Source organism: Schistocerca americana, chromosome 2, assembly GCF_021461395.2.
Source record: "Schistocerca americana isolate TAMUIC-IGC-003095 chromosome 2, iqSchAmer2.1, whole genome shotgun sequence".
Classification (NCBI taxonomy): domain Eukaryota; kingdom Metazoa; phylum Arthropoda; class Insecta; order Orthoptera; family Acrididae; genus Schistocerca; species Schistocerca americana.
In genome coordinates this window covers 458,003,293-458,026,969 of record NC_060120.1, presented here as the reverse complement: position 1 = coordinate 458,026,969, position 23,677 = coordinate 458,003,293, and positions in this window count along the sequence as shown.

Here is a 23,677-nt window from a genome sequence, read left to right as displayed (position 1 = left end):
GCCTCTCTTGCAGAGTCTGCCACTTGAGTTTATTAAACATCTCCGTAACGCTATCACGGTTACCAAATAACCCAGTGACGAAACGCGCCGCTCTTCTTTGGATCTTCTCTATCTCCTCCGTCAACCCGACCTGGTACCTTAATATATATTACAAAAGCAGATGCTGTTCCTATAACGAACTGTAATGAATCGGCCTTTTCCTTTCATGTACGTATTCGTCGATGGGCGGAACGTACTCAGTACATTGATTATACCGATCCTTTTCTTGTAAATAATTGGTCACGTGTCCAATTTATTGAAAAATATTTTGAATCGTTTCAGGCCAAGAAGTGCGTTGCACGTTGTTTAACGGAGTGCCATCTTACGTATAATGGCTGGGCGGGCCGCGTGGTCCGCTGGTATAATGATGCCTTTCGGTCCAAGGTGGTACGTAAAAAGCAGTTGTATCTTTATGGAGATACAAACATTGGCAAGTCCACCCTTATCGAAAAAGTTATTTCCCGGAAACAACATGTGTACTTGCCATTTTGTTCCGAATTCTGATTTGGTGGGTATGATAGCCGCATTCATCATGTAATATTGTTTGAGGAATTCGATTGGCTGCGTTGGCGTCCATATGCATCTATATTGAAAAGAATTGTTGAAGGACGCCCCGTCACTGTGAACGTTAAGAATAAACCGGGATTGACTATTAAACATCGTGGACTTGTCATATTTGTTTCAAACGATTTTAATATAGGTGATGAAGCATTAATATCGAGACTCCATGTAGTGCATGCCGATTGCCATATAGTACATTGTTTGAATGTTAAGGAGGAGATGGCGTCGGACGCGTCGGACGTTGAGGCCGAAGAGGACGTTGTATGCATATCGTCGGATGAAGAAGACCCGTCGGTATCGCCGTGCACGTCCGAGGCGATGGATTCACCGACGGAACACTGTGACTAGACCGTATTTTGGTCGTATGTGTAGGTGGCGTACAGAGTATACCCAGTCGGACGGTGTTAGGTTTGAATATGGAAAGATGGGAGCTACCGACAAATATGATGAGAATGCACATAACTTTTCCACATTTAAGCATTATGATATAACAGATGAATTTAAGTTCTTTGCTAACAAGTATGATGCTGTTGTTATTAACAAAATTATTACCTATGTCTATCGGATTAACATAAGAGTGGAGCGACTGACATTAGATGATAGGGCTAACAAAAAAATATTTGAAGACCAAGGTGCTTTAGAAAAGGTTCGACTAGCTTGTACCAATAAACTTGGACCGTTTAGTTTGAAGCCGGACAAGTCATCCGGTGTGCCATGGAGGAAATATGGTAGGCGTAATACCTTTAAGTTTGTTACGTATTCAAAACCGGAATGTAGCGCAGAAATTGGCAAGGTCAAATCGTGGGTAGATTTAGAAAACCAGTGTAAATGTAAGAATAAATTATTTCAAGGTGTTAATCCATTTTATATTGGTGTAGAAATAGCAGGGGATGAACCTGCGAAGAATGATGTTGTTCAATCTGAAGTGAAATATGTAACATATGTTGTACGTAATAGAGTATATATGACGTTTTGTAAACGGAAGGGAACGGTGACGTTCTAAATAAAGCTTATCGGGCTTATCCATCGGGCAATGACCCAATATAATCCCAAACGATTTTTAGCAAGCAATCAACCGTGCCCATGGAATGACAACTTGATCAAACCCTCGAAATGGTAACATGGTGCATTTCCATTCATTTATGCGGACCCCAGATAGAGAGGAACAAAAGGATTTCAGTGTGCCCTTCATCAAGAATGTGTCATCGATGTCACATAGCAATGCCATAACTTCATCCGTGTACGGTCGCACCGAGAAGGTTTCTCCCAATGTCTTCCAGCTATATACACTCCTGGAAATTGAAATAAGAACACCGTGAATTCATTGTCCCAGGAAGGGGAAACTTTATTGACACATTCCCGGGGTCAGATACATCACATGATCACACTGACAGAACCACAGGCACATAGACACAGGCAACAGAGCATGCACAATGTCGGCACTAGTACAGTGTATATCCACCTTTCGCAGCAATGCAGGCTGCTATTCTCCCATGGAGACGATCGTAGAGATGCTGAATGTAGTCCTGTGGAACGGCTTGCCATGCCATTTCCACCTGGCGCCTCAGTTGGACCACCGTTCGTGCTGGACGTGCAGACCGCGTGAGACGACGCTTCAACCAGTCCCAAACATGCTCAATGGGGGACAGATCCGGAGATCTTGCTGGCCAGGGTAGTTGACTTACACCTTCTAGAGCACGTTGGGTGGCACGGGATACATGCGGACGTGCATTGTCCTGTTGGAACAGCAAGTTCCCTTGCCGGTCTAGGAATGGTAGAACGATGGGGTCGATGACGGTTTGGATGTACCGTGCACTATTCAGTGTCCCCTCGACGATCACCAGTGGTGTACGGCCAGTGTAGGAGATCGCTCCCCACACCATGATGCCGGGTGTTGGCCTTGTGTGCCTCGGTCGTATGCAGTCCTGATTGTGGCGCTCACCTGCACGGCGCCAAACACGCATACGACCATCATTGGCACCAAGGCAGAAGCGACTCTCGTCGCTGAAAACGACACGTCTCCATTCGTCCCTCCATTCACGCCTGTCGCGACACCACTGGAGGCGGGCTGCACCATGTTGGGGCGTGAGCGGAAGACGGCCTAACGGTGTGCGGGACCGTAGCGCAGCTTCATGGAGACGGTTGCGAATGGTCCTCGCCGATACCCCAGGAGCAACAGTGTCCCTAATTTGCTGGGAAGTGGCGGTGCGGTCCCCTACGGCACTGCGTAGGATCCTACGGTCTTGGCGTGCATCCGTGCGTCGCTGCGGTCCGGCCCCAGGTCGACGGGCACGTGCACCTCCCGCCGACCACTGGCGACAACATCGATGTACTGTGGAGACCTCACGCCCCACGCGTTGAGCAATTCGGCGGTACGTCCACCCGGCCTCCCGCATGCCCACTATACGCCCTCGCTCAAAGTCCGTCAACTGCACATACGGTTCACGTCCACGCTGTCGCGGCATGCTACCAGTGTTAAAGACTGCGATGGAGCTCCGTATGCCACGGCAAACTGGCTGACACTGACGGCGGCGGTGCACAAATGCTGCGCAGCTAGCGCCATTCGACGGCCAACACCGCGGTTCCTGGTGTGTCCGCTGTGCCGTGCGTGTGATCATTGCTTGTACAGCCCTCTCGCAGTGTCCGGAGCAAGTATGGTGGGTCTGACACACCGGTGTCAATGTGTTCTTTTTTCCATTTCCAGGAGTGTAACTGAGCAACAGTACGGCAAAACTGAGGTTCTAGGGACAGTGTAAAGACCTGTTGTATTGTAATCTGGGGAGTAACGCATCACGACAGACAATTGAATTTCAGGAAAAGAATTGGTTAATACCTGACGCCGGCCAGGGTGGCCGAGCGGTTCTCAGCGCTACAGTCTGGAACCGCGCGACCGCTACGATCGTAGGTTCGAATCCTGCCTCGGGCATGGATGTGTGTGATGTCCTTAGGTTAGCTAGGTTTAAATAGTTCTAAGTTCTAGGGGACTTATGACCTCAGATGTTAAGTCCCATAGTGCAGAGAGATATTTGAACCATAATACCTGACATGTAGTATGACTGAGTCCGGTCGCCTCGAAAACTGCATCAAGAAACTGTGACTGATCTGGTCAAATGCCTTATTAAAACCCGTATGAAGGGGTGTAAGTGGTCTGCAACCAGTTTTTGATACTCCTTGGCCATGATGGTGCCTTCCAAGAGCTCTACTGGACCTATGAATGTCCACGTGAATGTTTCGCAGAGCATAATGTAGCCGCCGCCACCATGTTTCCGTCTTGCATTACAGGTGTCAAGAAGCTGTTCCCTTGGAAGGCAACGGATTTGCGCATGATGAAGTTATCGGGATTCATGAGACTATGCAGCGTTCTGCCATTGCACCCACACTCAGTGTCGACGGTTACGTGCCCACTTCAGTCGTATTTGCCGATGTCGTGGTGTTAACATTGGCACATGCTTGGGTCGTCGGCTGCAGAGACCCATCGTCGGGAGTGTTCGGCGTACTGTGTGTTCAGACACACTTGTAGTCTTCCCAGCGTTAAAATCTGATGTTAGTTGTACCGCAGTTCGCCGTCAGTCCTGTTTTACCTGTTGCCCAGCATACGACGTCCGATATGGGGTGGCCGCCCAACTCCACGATATCTGGACCTGGTTTCTCTTTGGTTTCACCACGTGTTGAAGGCATTCACCACAATACTCTACGAACACCCGACAAGTTGTGTACTTTCCGAAAAGCTTTTGCCTAGCATCCGAGCCATCACAATCTGCCCTCGGTGAAACTCAGATGGATCGCGTGCCTTCCCCCATTCTACCTACGGACAGCACGATCACTGATACTACATACACCGTGCATGTGTCTGAGTAGCTGTCATTCCTCGCCAGGTGACGCCGCTACCGCCTGTACGGGTTTATGTCGATAGTAGGACAGTGGTCATAACGTTCTGACTTATCAGTGTATGTACCCGGTATGCACACGTCTGCAGATGAGAGTGGATATTCCGTTTGATCACCATGTCCACGGATCGAACACCACTATAAAAATGTAAAAGATTTTAAGCTGACTAGCGTTCCTGCCCTATATTCTGTGTGTCCCGAAACAGAACGTACTTGAGAAGAGATCCATCATCTTTAGGCAGAACGTTAAAAACCCTGACATTCGTATACCCCAGCTCCGTATTTACTATTATGATGAGTGAAAGGCACTTGGTGTCCGTGATACGCTACCAAAGGAGCGTGTCAGTATGAAGCAGTTGAAGAAATTTGACATAAAACACATACGTTCCAGAATAAAAGTAAGCCGTATGAACCTGTCGCAAAGTTACTCTGATCGTGTATACAAGCCAGTCATGAATTTCTAGCAAACATGGCTGCACATGCCGCGAGAACTTCTCAAAACTATAACTGACAATACTTGTGCGTGGAATGTTCCTGGGAGCCGTGGACGACATCCCATCGCAGAACAACGCTGCACCGAAGTTGATTCGCAGACACGAGACGCTGAGAAACACCAGCGTACAAAGCGTCACACGGCAGTAAAGGGGAAACATGGAAGTTTCCGCGGCGCTGTGGTAAAGGCGGAACCACACAGAACCTACTCACCCGACGTGCGAAGCGCGAATATGTTGTGGTGAACTGCATAAGCCACTTGTAAGTCACAGAAAAGTGTTTCTTTCGCCATGATATATCATATTGGGCTTTCCACAAGATAGATTCTGCTCTAAGTATCTTTCTATTAAAGTTTCCCATGTCATTCAAGAGAAACTGAAATCTGTTATTTTTATTAGTCCTCAAATTCGCAAATTCATAAAGTGTCACAGATTTTACGTAACAATGAATGTTAAAGAAAAAGATGCATGAACTGCCTTCGGGTTTATTCTGAAAACTTTCAGTAGAATAAGAAGCATCGAAATTAATAGTAACCATATCGTAAAATTTGAAGAAGTTGTGTTGTAACATGAATGTAAAAGTACTGCGTTCACATACTGACTACTTCCTTGAAAATCTGGGACACTGCAGTGGGGAGCAAGAAGAATGCTTCCATTAAGACATCATGGAGTCAAATTATGATGGGTGATTATTGTTAGATGTCGAAGAGGGACAGTAAAGAATACGGCTCGGTGAGGAAATAAAAAGAGAGAGAAAATTAAATGTAACTTCTTACAAAGTTGCTAAGAAAACTGTTTGTAGAATTTTTAGTATATCCCTAAAAATAATTATGAAAATATGTGCCTTGATTGAAATTTTATTATAATACTTGAGCTTCAGTTAATTGAATCTTTAAAATACGAGATCCTACTTTGCGAAAAATGGTGAGATAGAAAAAAAAAACAAAATAGTTTTTCAGAATACGCCTTGCAAGTTGTTTATACCACACTACACTCGCATGTGGGCCTATTAAGCCGCACAATTTTTTTTCCTTCATCTGTGTGAGTGTAGCGTCAAAACCGGCTCTACAGTTACGAAAGTCATTTAAAATACCTGCTTGCAACTACTAAAAATAAGTTTTTATTCTGCCATACGCGTCTCTTTTAATTGATTTAAAATATTGTCATCAGCCTAGAATGATCCTTATTTACAATTTTGGCTTGCTATCAACATCTTAAAAAACCATTTCGTTACGGAAGATATTGAGGTGTAGTTTTGAAATAACTTAAAATCACAGTCACTATCTTTTGTAGCGACATGACTTAATGATTATACATGCGTTCCATTCCAGACCAATGAGGGTGTTCGGGTACAACGAAAAAATGGTTCAAATGGTTATGAGCACTATGGGACTTGACATCTGAGGTCATCAGTCCCCTAGAACTTTGAACTACTTAAACCTAACTAACCTAAGGACATCACACACATCCATGCCCGAGGCAGGATTCGAACCTGCGACCGTAGCGGTCACGCGGTTCCAGACTGAAGCGCCGAGAACTGCTCGGCCGCATCGGCCGGCGTACAACGAAAGCACGTGGCAAAGTAAAAAAGCATTTTAAATGCTGCAAAGACAGATTTTAAATGCTTTTCATAATTCATTTCTTCTATTAACTTGAAGTTCAAGTCTGCCTTTTATCACAAGTAATCGTAATTACGCATTGTAAAATTAAATAACCCATGAAGTCAACGAAAACTTTTCATCGAGCCATTCCGATGTGGCCGTGCGGTTCTAGGCGCATCAATCTGGAACCGCGTGACCGCTACGGTCACAGGTTCGAGCCATGCCTCGGGCATGGATGTGTGTGATGTCCTTAGGTTGGTTAGGTTTAAGTAGTTCTAAGTTCTAGGGGACTGATGACCACAGAAGTTGAGTCCCATAGTGCTCAGAGCCATTTGAACCATTCATCGGACCATTGACGAGAGAAGTGGGAACGAAGTTTTTGTTCAAACTGTTCGTGTTACATGGACACATATATATTCTCTGACAGCAAACATATATCGTTTATCATGCGTGATAAACAATATAAAGGGAGAAATATCACACGATTTTTAGCAGATGAGTATGACATGAATTCCAAGTATCAATAACATAAAAAGCTGTGCAGTGTGGCAAATGTTCAGCCTCGTATCACATACCTCAAAGGCACTAACCAGGATTACTTACCATACTGTACAGCGTAAAATAGAAGAACGTTTATGAAATAACCAACTTGGAGTCATGGGACGTGAGAGGCAATAATTTTTCCTAACGTTTGGGGCTTTGGGAAAAATTTGGAACCACCTTAAGAAATACTTGCTTGATCATAAATACAGACGACAGCCAAACCAGCAGCATGTGCTGTTGTGTTTGACAAGGAACGGCGCATGTGGAATGTTCTCAATACGTCGTTGTCAGAACAGTGTTCTCTGTAGTTATGAGTACATTATTTCGTATCTACATGAATTCCAGCGTGGGCTAGTCGTTGTTGCTCGTATAGTAGTTGCTTTAGTAACCAAGGTAACCGAAGTGTCTGGTGATATATGAGGTACTCTACCGAAGATTTATACCGCATATAGAGAAAGCGGAATAACATTATCGTTTAAGACCCAACGCGGACACACGTGTGTGTTGAGTGATCGTGACAGACAGTTATGGAAAGTACTGTGCAGAAAAATGGAAGGAAGACAGCTGCAAGTCACTGCAGGACTGAACGTCTCACTCGCGAGTCCTGTCAGCACCAAAAAATGCGAAGGGAGCTCCACAAGCAGCGAACTGTAGGGCGAGCTGGAATTCCATAACCAGTCATCAGTGATGCAAATGCCCCTATCCTGGAAACGTTGTGCCAAAGCCGTAAAACCTGGACTGTGGAGCAATGGAGGTATGTCGTTTTCTCAGACAAACCTTGTCGCACATTGTTTCCCAGTTCTCGCCTAGTTTCCATCCCAAGAGTGAAACATGGCGCCTCTTCGGTGATTATTTGGACAACCATATCGTGGTATTGCATGGGTCCCATTGTTACTCTGTAAGGTAGAATTACTGCCATGGATTATGTGGCCATTTTGCCCGATGAAGTAAGTCTCATCGTGGAATCTTTGTTCCCCAACGGTGAAGCTGTGTTCCAAGACGATGAGGCCTCAGTTCACACGGCTCGCATCGTACACGGCTGGGTTTTTGAGCGCGAGGCTGAACTAGTTCTCCTCTCCTGGCCGCCACAGTGACCGGACCTCAATATTGATGAGCCTCAAAAAATGGTTCAAATGGCTCTGAGCACTATGGGACTAAACATCTGTGGTCATCAGTCCCCTAGAACTTATAACTACTTAAACCTAACTAACCTAAGGACATCACACACATCCATGCCCGAGGCAGGATTCGAGCCTGCGACCGCAGCGGTCATGCGGTTCCAGACTTAAGCGTCTAGAACCGCACGGCCACACCGGTCGGCTATTGAGCCTGTGCGGTCTACTTTGGAGAGACTGGTCCGTGATCACTACTCACCTCCGTCATCGTTACTTGAACTTGAAGCTATTTTGCAGGCAGAATGATGTAAGATTTCCTTGAAAATCATACAGGAACTGTATTTACCTATTCCAAGACGTCTGTGAGCTTTGAAAGCCAACGGTTTTCCAACACCGTATTAGGCTTGTTGATGTGTTGTGTCTATGGTGTCTCCATATTTTTATCCACCCCCTGCATGTCTACCACAATCGACTGAAAGCTAGTGTCTCATTGTGTGTGCGACCAAACGTCACATGCGCTCTTGTGATTTGCGTTTGTGTAATGCGGGTGACTGTAGTGGCAATCCATGCACGAATGTTCTTGCAATGCTCTGAGAGAGAATAGAACTCTAGAACGAGTCTATGTAATAGCTCTGGGAGTTAAACGTCGCCATTGACAATGTCCTACTTCTTCCAACCAGTGGAGGCATTTACTTGAAGCACATAATTTCAGCCGGTCGTTGTGGCCGAGCGGTTCTATGCGTTTCTGTCCGGAACCGCGCTGCTGCTACGGTGGCAGGTTCGAATTCTCCATCGGGCTACGATGTGTGTGATGTTCTTAGGTTAGTTAGGTTTCAGTAGTTCTAAGTCTAGGGGACTGATGACCTGAGATGTTAAGCCCGTGAGTCGTTCATGGGTAGCTCAGTTGGTAGAGCACTTGCCCGCGAAAGGAAGGTCCCGAGTTCGAGTTTCGGTTCGGCGCATAGTTTTGATCTTACAGGAAGTTTCATATCAGCGCACACTCCGCTGTAGAGTGAAAATTTCATTCTACAGCTGCCATAGTGCTTAGAGCCATTTGAACTTAAATCCATCCAGACCCTGGTAGATTTGTCACTCCGTCTTCCGCAATTCTTTTTCGTCTGAGCTATCGAACTCGATGTCATGTTTTCAATGTCTACAGCACGTTAAGCTCTAATAATATCTTACACGAATTCTTTCATTGGGCCTACTGGTTAAATCGGCTAATTCGTCCACGACACTGACAAACTTCTTTTCTTCCAGTTATCATGCAAACTACAGAGAAATAATTCTCTTCCTTGATAAGGCAGACAGCATTACAATACATAAGCCAAATACGCTGAATTGCTTACTGGAATAGCAGCTGTCATACTGGAATGGAATTCAAGCTCCCTAAGAAATTCAAGATAGTGACGACTGAGCTTTTTTGCTATTCGTCAGGCTCTTAAAGACGCCGACACGCAGTTGAATTCAGAGTTTCTTATCCTTTCCAGTTCCAAATCAGCGCTGAAACTATTAAGACACCTGCACAGCAGAAGATCCAACCATCCGGTGGCACATGATACCCTGAACTTGACGTTACAGATTACAAACAGAAGTAAGGATGTTATCAAATGGTTCAAATGGCACCGAGCACTATGGGACGTAACACATGAGGTTATCAGTACCCTAGACTTAGAACTACTTAAACCTAACTAACCTAAGGACATCATACACACCCATGCCCGAGGCAGGATTGGAACTTGCGACCGTAGCAGCAGCGCGGTTCCAGACTGAAGCGCCTAGAACCGCTAACCACAGCGGCCGGCAGGAAGTTATCATGTGCTGGATAAAAGTGATCTGTGGCATACCTGTAGATGATATAGTAGACAAACTAGTCAAGGCAGCCGACTATGACAGCGAGGAGACCCGTGTATGTACCAGACACGAATCTATGAAACATTATTAGGTCAACAGGCAGAGATAAGTGAAACATAGAATGGCGAATTACCTCCAAATTACAAACTCGAAGTTTAGGCCAAATCGAACCCGGCACTAATTCCTAACGCCTGCCATGAAAAAGACTGGAGCTCCCGAAGAACCCACTAACACTATAAGGCGCCTCACATTGAACCACAGTTGTTACAGAAGCCTCAACATCGTATGGTCTGGTCGCTCTCCAATTATGCTACTGTTATGAAGATGAGGAGGTCAGTCACACCTATTTTGGCTACATGAACAGATAAAACAGTACAGGAAATCTGTTACAACACTTGGTCTCTATCGTCGGCTGTTTGTCGACGTGTCACCGGGCTGCTGTACTGAAAGATCTGAGAATATATCGCCTTTATTTATGTTTCTGTCGGAAGAGCATATCAACTTCAAACTTTAAAGTACTGTAATTTTGTGTATATGATGATGTTCAATGCATTAACTCTTTGTTCTTCAGTGGTGGTAAACTTTATGTGTATGATGATGGCTGTATGAGTTTTCTTCTTCTTCTTCTTCTGCTTTCGCTTGAGCCTTTATCCCACAAGTTGCGCAGGGTCGGCACTGTTACAATCGGATTTGACAAGGTTAGTGCGAAGGGGTGGCCGGTTGCCCTTCCTGCCACCACCCCGTAGCCCCTGGGATGGAATCAGTATACCCCAAATGTCTGCGCGCAATGTAAATCATGACAGAGTGCAAACGTGTTTCATATGTCTGCTCGTCGTGTAACTGAAACGGGACGTGAGGACCAGCCCGGTATTCATCTAGCGGTATGTGGGAAACCACCTAAAAACCACATCCAGGCTGTCCAGCACACCGACCCTCGTCGTTAATACTCCGGGACCAGCGCGATGGCTGTATGAATCCTGTTCAGAAAAACCTGGAAGAACGCATGCTAATACGAATCCAAGGGCGCTGTACACGGGGAAGTCACAGTCGTCTGTAGGAAACGCGCAGTCTGAATATAGAATGCAGCTTCCTCCCTCATTTTATATGTACTTTCTTGTATCGAGAGCCCGTAAATGAAATTAGTGCAATAGCTATTAAAAATTCCTATTTAAAATCAACTTGAAGGATACATGGCATGTGGTATTACAGAAGTGCGTTGATGATATGATGGGTAGGACCTAGACGGAATATCAGATGAAAATATGGTCCATCGAACTGAGGAGAAAATAAATTTAAGGCATAACTTGACTTCCAGAAGGGAACGATTGACAGGACGCATCCAGGGACATCAGGGAACAGTGAATTTCTTAGTAGAGGGGGGCTTAAAATGTAGAGGGATACCAGGGCTTGACTATAGCTGGCAGGCTATAATGGATTTAGTTCGCAGTAGTTAAGCAGAGAGGAAGAGGGTTACACAGGTTAGGCTAGCGTGGAGAGCTGCATGAAATGAGACTGAAGACAACAACACCTACTAGTGCTACAATAACAATAACAACATCACATGAAACAGATACAGATGTAGAAAGGACAAATTCCAACCGTGCAGTAAGGAAGAGAACATAAGACTGCCGACACGTGGCAGATGTATGAAGTAGACGGCCACTTGCATGTAAAAAGTTCAGAAATCTGGGATTGTTAAGCACTGATTTTGTTTGAGGTGGTATTCTTGGGAAGAAATACTCAGAGAAAGAGGAATTTGTAACATTTCACTACGATAGTGCACGAGCGTATTAGAGGTTGAGCGGAGAGAAAGTGTACGAAAAACGAAAGAAAGTGCATCTTAGGACGTGTATGCGCGTTTTCCAATCAAATCAAAATTCAAGCGCGAGATTTTCATATTTTCTCGATCACTCAGCGCAAACTATTATTCTTAGAGGGAGAAGATGAACAATTGAACATGCCTTTTGTGTAAGAAATTTAATGTAGCTAAATTCTGTGCTGGAAACGTTTTCGCTGGAGCCCAAGATTTTCGAGTTATTCAAGGGAAAAACGTTTGAAGTCACTTCGTCCTTCCTTTTTTTTAAAATAATTCCAGAGCTACAGCGTCTAGTGAAAACGTATCCCTATACAAAATTTACTACATTCAATTTCCTACAAAAAGATCCCTTTCATATTTTCAGTAGGACTAATAGCTTGTGCGTAGTGAGCGAAAGAATATGAAAACATGTCATATGAAGGCGTTGTGGGTTGCATAATACCCATGGCCCTGTATAGCGTTGGATTTAGCGAGTTTTGACCACAGCACACAAAAAGGTACCAACGGACAGAAATATACACCAAACGAGGCCAAAACGGAAGGCAAAAATACTAGAAAAAAGCCACACACAATGCAGCGTATGCTGCAATATTCCAGTCATCAGCACGTTATTCTCTCTCTGTGTGTCACAGCGTTAACTTTTCTTCCTTTTTTGTCGAATGCATGTATGTACGTCGGGGCCACGATGGTTTGCTGCTGTCTCTCCAGCGATACGTCTGTGTAAATCACACTGCTGCGTGCACGGTACCGCCGACCAGAGACCCTGTGAATGGCACAGTGGGTCTCATCAACGACTGCTGGCCCACAGCGAGCAGTGCACAACGGAAAGGATCGTTATACCGGAAACTCGACACCGCTGTGCAAACTAATTTCCCGCACGAGCAGCGGCAGCCGAGCGAGCCATCATTACTTTTACGAGCAGGTTCGGAAAGGGGTGGATGACAGTGGGGGGCTGGAGGGGAAGGGGGTTGTTCGCTTCCATCTCCCTCCTCTGCACATCACTCATCATACTGGCTGAACGCCAGCAGTCGTTGCAAACAACAGGCTGACGACTGGGACAGTACGTTTAAATTTTTGATCAGCATGACGTTTTTGGGGAAAATCGGAAGTAAAATACAGTATACACAACGAGACTGTGCTAAAGGGTTAGGAAATACCCCGTAAGTCCAAAAAATTTACAGACTGGATCAATGGAAAATGGAGAAAAGTTATAATTGTAGTTTTAATGCTTCAGATGATTTACATAGTACAAGCACAGAACGTTCACACAGCCAGGTGAAACTATCAGAAAAGTACTTCTTTGGGATGTTGTTCAACTCGCACATGGCCTTCGCACCATGTTGGTTTTTCGATTGGATTGGATTGGATTGTTTGAGGGAAGAGATCAAACAGCGAGGTCATTGGTCTCTTCGGATTAGGGAAGGACAGGGAAGGAAGTCGGCCGTGCCCTTTCAAAGGAACCATCCCGGCATTTTCCTGGAGCGATTTAGGGAAATCACGGAAAACCTAAATAATGATGGCCGGACGCGGGATTGAACCGCCGTCCTCCCGAATGCGAGTCCAGCGTGCTAACCACTGCGCCACCTCGAAAGATTCGTATTGATAACAACAAGGCTGATCATCCGAGATGACTACACTCTAACGGAAATGAAATTCACCACGAAGGAATTAGCCAGATGTGACGCAAATGGTTAGATGTGATCTACATATACAGACAACTAAATGATTACAGTTTCAGTTAATGTGGATGATTTATTCAAAAGAGAGAACTTCAGAAATTGGGTAAGTCAGTAACGCTCTGGTACACTTCTGGCCCGTATGCAAGCAGTCATTGGGCTTGACATTGATTAACAGAGTTGGTGGATGTCTTCCTCAGGGATATTGTGCTAAATTCTGTCTAATTGCCACGTTAGATCGACAAAACCCCGAGATAGTTGGAGGGCCCTGTCGGCAATGCTCCAAGCGTTGTCAACTGGAGAGAGGTCTGGCGATTTAGCTGGCCAGGGTAGCGTTTGGAAAGCACAAAGACGAGCAGTAGAAACCCTCACCGTCAGCAAGCGGACATTACGTGGCTGAAATGTAAGCCTGGGATGGCTTGTCATGAAGGGCAACTAAACAAGGCGTAGAATAGCGTCGACGTACCGTTTTGCTATAATGACGCCGAGGATGACAACCAAAGGGGTCCTGTTGCGAAAAGGAATGGTATCAGGCCAGACCATCACTTCTAGTTGCCGGATCACATGGCGGGCGACAGTCAGGTTGGTATGCCGCCAGTGTCTGGGGCGTCTCCAGATATGTCTTCGGCCTGGAATCTCTTTGACTGGAGTAGAAATATCTTCAGTGATGAGTCCCGCTTCGAACTGAACCTCGATGACGACAATGGTGGGGCAAGCGCCGTACCGCCCGACAACCAGGACTGTTGGTCTGAGGTGGCATTAAATTTCATAGCAGGACTCCTTTGGCTGTCAGCATTGCCACCCTCACATCACAGCTGTGCGTCGACGATATTCTACGCCCCGTGTTGCCCTTCATGGGAAGCCATCCTGGACTTACATTTCAGCAACATAATGCCCGGACGCGTACGGCAAGAGTTTCTTCCACTTGTCTCCTTGCTTGAGAAACCCCACCTTGACCAGCATGGTCGCCAGATCTCCCCCAGTTGAGAACGTTTGGAACATTGTGAACAGAACCTTCCAACCGTCTGAGGATTTTGTCGATCTAATACATCAATTATACAGACCTTGGCACGATATCTCTCAGGAGGACATCCAACAACTCTGTCAATCAATGCCAAGCCAAATAACTGCTTGCATAAGAACCAGAGGTAGACCAACGCGTTATTGATTCGGTCAGTTTGTGAAGATCTCTCTCCTGAACAAACCATCCAATTTTTTTGAATAATCATTTATTTGTCTGAACAGTTACCGATTTCTGTCCCATTCGGATAGTTTCTTCGTGGTGCGACGTTTTCATTTTATTTATTTATTTTTTGTCTTAGAGTATACTTCCAGAAGAGAAATGTTTCTAATTTCATTAAAGTAGTGGCAGCCAGCCAAGTGCAAAGTCGAAGTCTGCGGGACATACTTTGCACAGCCCTTTCTCTTCTCTCCTGGAGAATATCTTGACCACTTGATACAGAAATGTTCAGTTCGTTACACCGCTGCGATTTGCGAAGCACAAGGCTAACACACTACCGCCTCACGTCCGCTACTCAACATTACCTGTTCACAACTGACTTATCGAATGCACATCTGTTGTTTACAGTTATTAGTCAAAGCTACTGCCGTAGCTACAGCACCAACGTCGCTTGCAAAGAAAATCAGTCTCGGTACTTTTTGGATGGGTGGTATACGGTAAGTTGTTAAGCCTTGAAAAAAAAAAAAAAGCTGTAGATGTGTAAAATGAGCGTTTCATTCTACAAGTTGTAGTATAGATGTACGTTTTCAAACAAGGTAGCGATAATCCGTAAAATTATTTCCCATTTAACAGCACGTCGCGATGTAAGGCATGAACTGCTGTTTCAGAACAGAAAAGCTAGTAGGCGCTGGGTTCTGAGGATTTCCCGACCCAAGTAGCAGACGGAATATTCCTGATTGCCTACCTGGGTTACCGATTCCAGTTTTGCTTACAAAGCAGTGTGTTTAAAACAGTTCATGCAACTTAACGAAATCATATCTTTCACACGTACGAAGTTTATTATTTACGGTCAATCTGATTTTACTATTTGGGTCACAATTTTTTAAATTTTCAAACCAAACATCCGATTTTACAGGGGTATATGTTTCACACGTATGCACGTACAGGCTACAGGTACTCCTTATAATTACATTATCTGAGTAACTAGCATTGCCTGGGTATACATGTATTCCAATCTTGTATTTGTCAATCTTCTCCTTCGCCCACCCTCTGTCTGTCTCCTTCTTCCCCTCTACCTGTCCATGTCCTCGACTCTCCACTCTTTATCCATCTCATCCTCCCCGTCTAAGTCGATATCATCCTTCTCCCTATCTGTCCTCATCTCCTCGTCCTCTGTCTCTCTGTCCATAGCCTTCTACCTCATTACCTTTCCATCTCCCCCTCCACCTCTCACTATCTGTTTCCTCCTTCTCCACTTCCATTTACATCTTCCCTTTCCTTCTCTCATCATCCACCTTCTCCTCACTCTTCTCTCTGTCAATTACCTCCTTCTCCATCTCCTCCTTTTTCCTTTCCCTGCCCATTTCCTCTTCTCCTTTCCCTGTATATTTCCTTCTCATTCCTTTCTTTGTCCATTTCCTCGTCCCCTCTCTCTATGCATCTCCTCCACCCTCCTCTCTCCACCCATTTCCGCCATAACCTCCTTCTGTCCGTCTTTCCTTCCTCTGTCCGTCTTTTTCTTCATGCTCTCTCTGTATATCTCCTCATTTTCGGTTTTTGTGCCAATTTCATGGTTTACTCTCTCTATGTGTCCATCTCCTCCTCTCCACTCTCTTACCAAACCGTCACCCCCATCCCAGCAGGAGGTTGCTGGTTCTTAACCCAAAGTATTCCTCTATACACAGCGTGTATCCGCAAGTGCTTTAAAAATTTAGCAGGACATAGTGGACTCTCCACTGAACACTTTGAGGTAGGGAACTGGGGTCGGAGAAGCCAGCTTAAGGAGTCATGGAAGTAAACGTGTCTCCCGCCTCGTCTACCATTACTGTTCCCCAGCCTATTTACGACTAACGTGCGTACAAGTTTACACATACCGTGCTGTTTATTTACATGTACATTCTTTATTTCCTGCAAGGAAACGAGCAGACCGAGCTGGATTACTATGAAGTGTTTCCTGGTCACTGGACTGGAAGGGGAAGTCCTATTCCATGTCCTGCGAGGTCACCTGCCCTGAATGCCCCTGATCATTTCCTATGGGTTATTTAAAGTTGCTAGTGTATGAGACCCCAATGGATACAGAGATGGAAGAAGTTGCCAGACTTGTAGCTGCCTGTGATTTGATTCAAAACACAACAGGGATATTTGTGAGAGTGCGTCAGAATCTTGTTCGCCGATGTCGTGTTTGTATTGAGGTTGGTGGCCGTCAGTTTCAGCACATTCTGTGAGATACAGTACAAATGGTACCGAAATTGTGTCAGTGATGGTATTTGGTAACTATCTATCTGTCTATCGCTTGCGCCTTTGTCCAGCATTGTGCATGTGGTTGGCGTGGTTAAATCGGATTTGGCATGTTAATTGGAAGGGGTAGCCGGATGCCCTTCCTGCCGCCACCCCGAATCCCCCAGGACGGAATCAGAGTACCCCATCCGTCTGCGTCTAGTGTAAATCATAGAAAAGTGCGGATGTGTGTCAAATGTCTATGAGTCGTGTAACTGAGGCGGGACGTGGGGACTAGCCCGGTATTCACCTAGAGGGATGTGGAAAACCGCCTAAAAACCACATCCAGGCTGGCCGGCACACCGGCCCTCGTCGTTAATCCGGCGGGCGGATTCGATCCGGAGCCGCCGCGCCTACCCGAGGCCAGGAAGCAACGCATTAGCGCTCTCGGCTGACCTTGTGGGGATTGCAGCTAACTGTAACTAAGGTAAATAAAATGGTACAAAGTTGTGTCATTCCATTCCTATTATCTCCTTAAGCTGGCTTCTCTGACAACAGGTTCCCTACCTCAAATTGCTTTGTGGAGCATCCTCTGTGTCGTTTTAAATTTTTGCACGCTCTTACGGAAACACCCTGTATAGTACGTAATTTGTGTACCAAGTTTGGTTGAAATCGATCCAGTGTTTTAGGAGGAGAAGTGGAACACACATACATCAACTTTTATAGTATAGATGGAGGATGAAAGATTTTATATACCTTTCATGAATGCTCAGTTTGCCTTCTACCAGATACACGACAAAAACCCAAATGACACTCAGACTACACGAAGACTTTTTTGGGTAGCAATATCAGAAGTTTCTGCATTCGCTATTGTTGCAGTACGGCTCTCAGCTCACCTGTAAGTTGCTGTAAAAGGAGGGAGACACATGTGATGTCAAGTGATCTTCGAGGTCAATGAAATGTTCAAATGTGTGTGAATTCCGAAGGGACCAAACAGCTGAGGTCATCGGTCCCTAGACTTACACACTACCTACACTAACTTATACTAAGAGCAACATAAACACCCATGGCCGAGGGAGGTCTCGAACCTCCGGCGGGAGGGGCCGCGCAATCCGTAACATGACGCCTCAAACCGCACGGCTACTCCGGATGGTGAGGTCAATGGACTAATTAGAGATTCGTACGACCCTCGTGTGATACAGGATGAGTCACTAACTATTGCCACCTAGAATGATTGCGAACGTATGATAGGAGCTGAAAAGTTCGTGGGACAAAAGTTGCACGGGATAACGGGGGCCATAATATGACGTTGGTGTTTGTTGCGAGGTGGGAGCGCGTCAGAGATATGGATGACAACTTTGTTTTTTTAAATAGGAAGCTATAGTTTGGTACTTATTTTCTGATAGAGGCTATCGAGACGAATCCAATGATGTGTAACAGTAAGATCTTTGAAGGCCAACGGAGGTCAAAATGGTGGCATGAAAGTCCTCTTACACAAGCTGCTCGAAGTGATGACCGTTGGTATAAATGCAGTGTTGCAATCTTCTTATAATGGATTGAGTGATATTCCTTATCACATCGGCACTTATCGAAGCACATGCTCTGACAATTCTCTCTCGCATATCTTCTGGTGTAACTGGAACGTCTTTATAAACAATGTCTTTTACGAATCCCCACAAGAAAAAATCCAGAGGCGTCATGTCTGGCGAAAGAGTCGGGTACGACACATTTCCTCCGCGTCCAATCCAACGAATTGGGAATTGTCTCTGCGACTCATTTCTAGCCATCAGCGAAAAATGCGCCGGACACCCATCTTGTTGGTACCACATTCTGTTCCTTGTTCATAAAGGTCTTTCTTCCAATAACAGACGTAATGTTTCTTACAGGAATGTGGTGTACTTCCTACCATTAATTTTTCCTTCGATGAAATAGGGGCCTATAATTCTGTCTTCAGTATCCCACACCACACATTCACCGACCACGATTTTTGGTGAGCAACTTGCCGCAGCCAACATGGATTTTCAGTTGCCCAATAATGCATGTTATGCAAATTAACATTTCCATGATTCGTGATTGTAGCCTCGTCAGTAAATAAAATCAAATTAATAAACGCCTCATCCCTCTGAATCTGAAGTTGAGTCATTCGGCAGACGTAGATGCGACGGATGCAATCTGTACCAGTTAATTCTTAGTGGAGACTGATGTGGTAAGGATGATATTTATGGCGATTCAGAACATGAGCAACACTACGCTGGCTCATGACGGATTCTCTTGCTATTTGACGAGAAGTAACACAAGGATCTCGAGCTACAGTGGCAAGAGTACTAATTTTCGTTTCCTCGTTAGTAACTTTCCTTTGCCGGATACATTTCCGATGCGTTAAAGATACAGTTGTTCTCAATTTATCATACACATATTTAAATGTACGACATGTAAGATGAGTACGTTGAGGATATATTTCAGTGCATAAGTCTCTAACTCTCACTGAATTTCGTTGGCATTCTCCTTAAATGAGAAGCATATTGGCTTGTTCTTCGAATGAATACATAATTCACATTCGGTTGATTCCAGTCTTACCGTTCCCATTAGTGTTGTATTGCGAAACCGTCGAAAGGTGTTTACATGCCAATGGCACGTGAGATGGATATCCCGTATTCGTCGAATGTTTACTATTTGTACAACATACAAGAGAGATTTGTTAGAGCATGTGCCTCGATAAGTGCCGATGTGATAAGGAATATCACTCAATCCATGATAAGAAGATTGCAACACTGCATTAATACCAACGGTCATCACTTCGAACACCTTCCGTGAATGGACATTGATGCCACCATTTTGACCTCATTGGATTCTTCTCGATAGCCTCTATCAGAAAATAAGTACCAAACTAAGCATGCCATTTAAAAAAACAAACTTGACCTTCATATCTCCGACGCGACCCCACCACGCAACAAATACCAACGTCATATTATGGCCCCTGTTGTCCCATGCAACACTTGTCCCACAAACTTTTCAGCTACTGTCTTACTTTTGGAGTTACTCTAGGTGGCAATAGTTAGTGACGCACCCTGTAGATCAGGAGGTCCAGTGCCTTACTGTCAACGGAAACGAGGCTCACAGCTGTGACTGAAATACGACGGCTCAAATTAAGAATGCAAAACGTCTTTTTTTATTGCTGTGTTATGGCCATCTCTGCTCACGACCAATGGGTAGTGAACGAGTTGGCCAGCTGCACCATAGAAACGTGCCGGCATCCACCTGAACTGGCAACTTTGACTCCAAGGTGATCTTACAGTTTCTACGCGTCGGTTAAAATACACCACAAGCTTCTATCTTCAATCATGTAGAAGGTATGGTCATGTTAATTCGGACGTGGCCGTTTGAAACACATTTTATTTCTACAACTGGCCGAGTTATTTTCATAGCAAGTTGCAAAATATAATCTTAAGTGAGGCTAACGAGAAATAAAGCAAAGACTGTAAAAATATATTGGACAACTCAATCACTACTCTTCACAGAAAATTTCTTACTGCAACATTGCGAGATTTGCGAAGTCTCATCTGCGTTTCGGTAAATTTCGCATTGTGTGCCATTACTTGCTAGACAGGAAGCACTCACAGACCATATGCTGTGGAACATCACGGAAGTTACTAACAGAACTTTCAGTGGTAAAACGGCCAATAAACTAGATACGTGTGCAAGCCTTTTGGCTAGTGAGTAGACGGAAAACAAGGTGAGTGAGACTAATTAAAATGCTGATTTGTTAGTTCAACAGACGTTGATACTCGCCTTCAAGATAGAAATCACTTGGACGTAATTTTAATTTTAATTTGGCTGAAGAGAGAAGCAAGTAACATACTCAAATTCCAGTAAATAGATTCTGTACCTAATTGTCACCACAGAAAAAAAGAATTTTAAAGTGAATGCATTCTTAATTATAGATAATAACCTGTAGAAAAAGAATGACCCACAAATTTAAAGGTACAAATCCACATAAAAAACAAAATATGACGCCGAAGAACAGACTTTTAGTAAACCAGGCATTGACGATGATGGGAAGACTACCAAAATATTTACGTTAAAATTAGGGTGCTAAGATTTTAAAATTGCAGTCATTTACACATAGGTGGAAATACGCTCGTTTATACCCTGGTTCGGATGAGTCACGTATGAGCAACTGTGATAAAACAGTCTTCCATCAACAAACCTCTAAGGAGTGCAGTTTGGGAGAGGAACATATGATAGCAATTTAAATGCAAAAAAGGCATGAGGATCTATGAGGTGTAGATCGTTACTCGTCGTTTCCTCATGGTGCAGGCAGCAAAACTAGCATACTATTGAAACAAATACAGCACGCAACAGCGCAACCATATATCACAGGAGCTGGTGTAGTCGTCCGGAAACGCTTCCATTTCGAATGCATTCGTGCTGGGGTAGCAGTATACATATGTATGATATGGAGAAAGAGGAAACGAGGTGAATCAGAACCAAAAAGGCACCTGTGGCTTCTCGCAGTGCATAAAACGCGATTAAGCAGCAGAACTGCTCTCCAGCATCACAGTTACGAGATATAGCTAGACATTTACTTTTGTGTTTCACGTATTATTTTCGTGATAATTCTCTATGATATATACAAATTAACCAAATTAGAAAATTACTACATTTTCTTATCGACTAAGAGACTGGATGCTAATCATTTGCATTAGAATTTGTCTTCATATTTATGTTATACTTCAGCGATTTTAAAATGAAAACTTGTCCTGACAGATTAGTTACACTTACTAAATCCTCTGTGATGTAATGTCGAGGCTTTATTACAGTTGTCAGATAACCCAACGTCTCGGCTGTCTCTGTGGAGAACATCTTCAGAGGTCGTCATGCCTTCGATTTGGTCAGGAACACATGGCAGGTCACCAATGACTGAGATAAAACTGCTCTATCACGTACTGCGGCGCAGAAGTGTGGGTTTTGAACATGAGCACAGTTCACCTGTTCTTGGTTATTGATGTCACCATCCTTGTCATCCCAGGAAGAAGGCTTCCACGTTTGTTCAGAATCAGAAACCGTGTGTCATAGTGTCTGACACCTACTCCCATCCAGTTAGGGTTACTGGTGTGCTCAACGGTCACCGTGGACTCTCTATACCATTGTGATACCTCTCATGGCTGTTACAACGTATGATAAGGAGCAGAGTGCAAGTATGTATGTATGTCCAGGAACTCGTCACAAACCCCTGAATCGATTTCAGCCGAATTTTGCACACAAACAATAAACTTTCCAGTATCAGCACTGTGGGGTTTATAACATCCTAGCTTCAAAAGGTTCTTATATATGTGCAAAAATGTGTTCTTTCAGCACCTGCCATACAGGCTACCCTTCATATCAGGCAGTTGTGTGGGAATAGTACCGGCCTGCCTCATCTACCTGGTCTGCGGAACAGCCAATTCATCATGAATAAAAAAAAGTTTTCAAGCATCTCCAGTGTAGATAAACCTGCCTGATAGTAATGTGGAAGTAGTCGCAGCCTACTTTAATGTCTTTTTCTGGCTCCACTTGCAGGAGTATGGATGGAGGAAGGCTGAGATGGATAGAGAAGTGGATGGACACAGAGAGGGGTTTAGGGGTATGGGTATGGGTATGAAGAAAGAGGAGGGGGAGATGGACAAAACATAGAGGGGAGGGTGTGACGGACAAGGAGAGGGGTAGGAGAAGGCAGTGGATATAGAGATGTGTGATGAGACGATGGACAGAGGGAAGGGAGGAGAAAATTATCAAAGAGGGGGGGGGGGAGGAGGGGGACTACAAAACTGAGCCAAGCCGTAGCCAAAGGGCTGATCTGAGGAGTTCCGACCAACACCACTCCCTTATTATCTGAATGTAATTATACACGACCTAGATGCTATCTAAAGAAACTGAAAGACAGAAGGGGTGTTCAAGAATCATATCTTTGAGGAAGTTGGTGCAATTTATATGCAACTCCATTGCCGATATACAGGGTGTTCGAAAAAAATTGCAGAATACTTTGAGGTGTGCTAGCACTCATCGAAACAAGGAAAATAAATCCAATAGACATTGGTCCAGAAATGCATACTTTCCTAGATGAACATGTGTTTATAGGAAGGGCTGCAAGACGCTTGGCTGCGGATATTAACAAAGTCATTGTATTGGCGTTCCGTCAAATGTGTCTGCAGGGTATTATGATGTCTTTAGTCATAGTACTCTAGCTAGCATTAGGTCGTCTGCAGTCTGTATGGTTCGTGTAGGCTACGTTATTTTTCGTCGTGTTCGTCTGCCTTGTCGTTCATTACTGTCAACCCTAGGTATGTGTCAGTTGTATTTTAGCTTCTTCCAAACGCTTATTTGTTTCGCAAAATTTTGTACATGGCTGCACATTCACAGACAGTGAATAGTTACAATTGAAAGAAAACAGTCTCGTTCCGTTTTTATACTGCTTCTTTATGTTTATTCAATGAAGTATGGACGTACACTTTGGTCCGAAATTAAGAATTATGTTTCATAACACCCGTTTCTCAAACCTTCCGTTAACAGAACTGAATCTGAAAATAGTGCATTACTAATAGAAATGTTAATCAAAGGATTTGTGTCGATACTATCATTCAATGCAATGACGATATTTTTAATGATTTCAATAATACAGAGAGGGAGCTGTGGTTTCCGAACTGAACGGCTACCCGGC